The following is a 3,816-nucleotide window of genomic DNA, read 5'->3' as shown; positions in this document are numbered from 1 at the left end:
GGCGGTGTTCGAGCCGTTCGGCGAACACGAACAATTTGAGAAAAATTCGGCTGTTCGAGGTTATGTTCGATAACTGTTCGTGCACCAAAATCATAACTGGATTTTTTCTCAGTAATGCTGAAAATTAATGTAAATACGCAGTTTGAGTGTACAGTGGGGTGGGGGGAGGGGCAGGGGATGGATCTCTGCATAAATAATGAAGATCTCCATTTTTTTTTCTCTTTCCCGCATTTACAGTAGGGAGGTGCAATCTGTCAGCCTATCAGCAGCGCACACACGGAGCGAACTGCTTTTTTTCACACAAGCAAGGGCATGTGTCATTGGCAGTGTATGTCACATGTCCTTGCCCTATAAGACCCAGCCATTTTCCCCGTCACCACCATTTTCTCACTGCTGCAGCTGCGTGTTAGACGGCACTGCTGTTGCTGTGTGCGCTATACTTTGTGTTAATTTCAAGCCAATTTTCGCACAAATCTACAGATAGCTTGGGAGTAGGGAATAGTTGTGATTGCAGTCCTTTTGAGGACTAGGTTACATCAGTTCCTATCACTTTTTGCCAGGCAGGTCTGTACTAGTGCTGTGCAAGTTTTTTTCACAGCATTTGGCTAAATCTAGCAAAGCAAATCCTTTTTGGCCTCTTGCAGTGTGTGTTAGTCAGTGGAGTAGCCTATCTGTGTTGCAAGCTACACCACCTGTGTATAGAATGCAAATTTTTTTACTGCACTTAGTGAAGGAAAACCTTTTGGGCATAGCATCATTCTATTAGTCCATCTATACTTACCTACACCAGGTTGGAAATTCAAAATAATTTTTATCTGCATCTAGCTCTGAAAAAAATGTTTGGCTTCGGCTTGTAGCAGTGTGTGGGACTTGTTCTATTAGTCCATCTATACTAACCTCCACCAGGTTGCAAATTCAAAATAATTTTTTTCTGCATCTAACCCAGTCAATACTTTTGGGCTAATACCACAGTTTGGCCACTCAGCTCTGCTCGGTTCCCATTCATTGTTTTTTGTGCAAACAACTCCAGAGTTGTCAATTAGTTCAGAGGTCCCCAACCGCCGGTCCGCGGACCAGGACCGGGCCGTTGGGGTTTTTCAGCCGGTCCGCGGGGAGAGGGGGCCCCTCCAGCCTCCAGCAGGGCCGCCATCAGGGCATGACTGCCCTGACTCCAGTATGGGGCCCGGCCGGTAGGAGCCCCCTCGGAGCCCCCCTCTTGTGCTTCTCTCTTGCTTATGGCGGTCTCTGTGAGCTTCTCAGCGACATTCAGCCAGCCAGGTATCCTGCCTGCAGTAGATGGAATGTGGCAATGGAACGCTGGCTGCGCGTGTCATAATAGGCTCTGAGCCTTTATATACCTGCGCACAGCAGCAGCCACCTTCAGTCTGCTGCTGGACAGCCAGCAGCAGCAGGAGAGGTAAGTAATCAGCAGCCCTCCTGCTAAGGGTAGACAGCTGCTCGTTCCACCCCACCCCCCGCCTTAATTGGTTCTCCTCCCTTCCAACGGTGTTGAGGCGGGTGGGAACAGCAGGGGGTGAGGGTGCTGTGTTTAAAGAGGTGGAGTTATGCAGATCTAAAACGCGTGGATTGCAGCAGCAGCAAGCCGAAAAGTGCAGGCATGTAAGGGATCTAGAGGTTGACAACATGTCTTCTTAACGGGAGTCCAGGAGCTCATCTCCACAAATGGACTCTTCAGGATCCTTGGGTGGCTCCGTAGTTCGAAACCAATTCTGGTTATCGTTTCTCGGCCTTTTGGCTAAGATCAAGTGTAGTATCTGTTCTTATCAGTTTAATATCTGATACGTCCCCTATCTGGGGACCATATATTAAATGGATTTTTAGAACAGGGAGATGGAAAAAGAGCTTGCTCTGTCCACTCCACGCATTGACCTGGTATTGCAGTATCTCCAGGACCGGTGCACCCCTTCTTTAATGCAGTTTCTAAAATCAGAAAGTATTGAATTCAATGTTTTTTGTTCATTTTGCTTGTTTGTCGGATTTTGGGATGGACTCTTTGGCTTTGCTTTTCTTCTCCTCATTGGATTTTTCATGTTCAAAGTTGCAGAAGCCAGATGACAAGCTCATTTTGGTTCAACTTCAGCAACTGTGCATTGCATTGCCATGTAATGTAACGCAATGCTATCTTTCTAGCTCTCCCTCTTTACTTCCTTTTGGATAAACAGACATATTAGGCAAGCATTTTGGAGCTTTCACCTAAATAACTACAGGTGGTGAGATAAGCTGCACAATATAATTGACCTTTCAGTATATTGTTGCACACACACCATCTATTTAGCAAATGCCCTTGTTATCAACAGCAGCCTTTTAAACTCACCTGAGCTAACAGGTATGTGCGCTGGTTACTCTGCTGCGCTTAAAATTTCTTTTTTGGTTTGCTACAATGCCTTTTCTGAAACGTTGTCTCCCTCTGCTGGAACACTGACTTCTTTCAATTAATGCCTGCAGACTATAAAAGAGAACCCAACCCAAAAAGTTTGGTTGATTAGTCTGTGGCATTCTGTTAAACTGTTGCTTATGGCGGTCTCTGTGAGCTTCTCAGCGACATTCAGCCAGCCAGGTATCCTGCCTGCAGTAGATGGAATGTGGCAATGGAACGCTGGCTGCGCGTGTCATAATAGGCTCTGAGCCTTTATATACCTGCGCACAGCAGCAGCCACCTTCAGTCTGCTGCTGGACAGCCAGCAGCAGCAGGAGAGGTAAGTAATCAGCAGCCCTCCTGCTAAGGGTAGACAGCTGCTCGTTCCACCCCACCCCCCGCCTTAATTGGTTCTCCTCCCTTCCAACGGTGTTGAGGCGGGTGGGAACAGCAGGGGGTGAGGGGGCTGTGTTTAAAGAGGTGGAGTTATGCAGATCTAAAACGCGTGGATTGCAGCAGCAGCAAGCCGAAAAGTGCAGGCATGTAAGGGATCTAGAGGTTGACAACATGTCTTCTTAACGGGAGTCCAGGAGCTCATCTCCACAAATGGACTCTTCAGGATCCTTGGGTGGCTCCGTAGTTCGAAACCAATTCTGGTTATCGCTTCTCGGCCTTTTGGCTAAGATCAAGTGTAGTATCTGTTCTTATCAGTTTAATATCTGATACGTCCCCTATCTGGGGACCATATATTAAATGGATTTTTAGAACAGGGAGATGGAAAAAGAGCTTGCTCTGTCCACTCCACGCATTGACCTGGTATTGCAGTATCTCCAGGACCGGTGCACCCCTTCTTTAATGCAGTTTCTAAAATCAGAAAGTATTGAATTCAATGTTTTTTGTTCATTTTGCTTGTTTGTCGGATTTTGGGATGGACTCTTTGGCTTTGCTTTTCTTCTCCTCATTGGATTTTTCATGTTCAAAGTTGCAGAAGCCAGATGACAAGCTCATTTTGGTTCAACTTCAGCAACTGTGCATTGCATTGCCATGTAATGTAACGCAATGCTATCTTTCTAGCTCTCCCTCTTTACTTCCTTTTGGATAAACAGACATATTAGGCAAGCATTTTGGAGCTTTCACCTAAATAACTACAGGTGGTGAGATAAGCTGCACAATATAATTGACCTTTCAGTATATTGTTGCACACACACCATCTATTTAGCAAATGCCCTTGTTATCAACAGCAGCCTTTTAAACTCACCTGAGCTAACAGGTATGTGCGCTGGTTACTCTGCTGCGCTTAAAATTTCTTTTTTGGTTTGCTACAATGCCTTTTCTGAAACGTTGTCTCCCTCTGCTGGAACACTGACTTCTTTCAATTAATGCCTGCAGACTATAAAAGAGAACCCAACCCAAAAAGTTTGGTTGATTAGTCTGTGGCA

At 46.0% G+C, this 3,816-nt stretch overlaps 2 non-coding genes across 2 annotated transcripts; both read left to right on the top strand.

Annotated features, from left to right (window-relative positions):
- The first annotated feature begins 1,736 nt into the window (after positions 1–1,736).
- Positions 1,737–1,927, top strand: LOC141240316 (U2 spliceosomal RNA). Its single transcript, XR_012305571.1, has one exon. It is a non-coding gene; the product is annotated as a U2 spliceosomal RNA (small nuclear RNA).
- A 1,109-nt stretch (positions 1,928–3,036) lies between these two features.
- On the top strand, positions 3,037–3,227 carry LOC141240314 (U2 spliceosomal RNA). The gene has a single exon (XR_012305569.1). It is a non-coding gene; the product is annotated as a U2 spliceosomal RNA (small nuclear RNA).
- Positions 3,228–3,816: the final 589 nt, after the last annotated feature.

Source organism: Phyllobates terribilis, unplaced genomic scaffold (assembly GCF_046119375.1).
Source record: "Phyllobates terribilis strain yellow unplaced genomic scaffold, ASM4611937v1 Scaffold_838__1_contigs__length_613904, whole genome shotgun sequence".
Classification (NCBI taxonomy): Eukaryota; Metazoa; Chordata; class Amphibia; order Anura; family Dendrobatidae; genus Phyllobates; species Phyllobates terribilis.
This window is presented reverse-complemented; position numbering and strand designations above follow the sequence as displayed.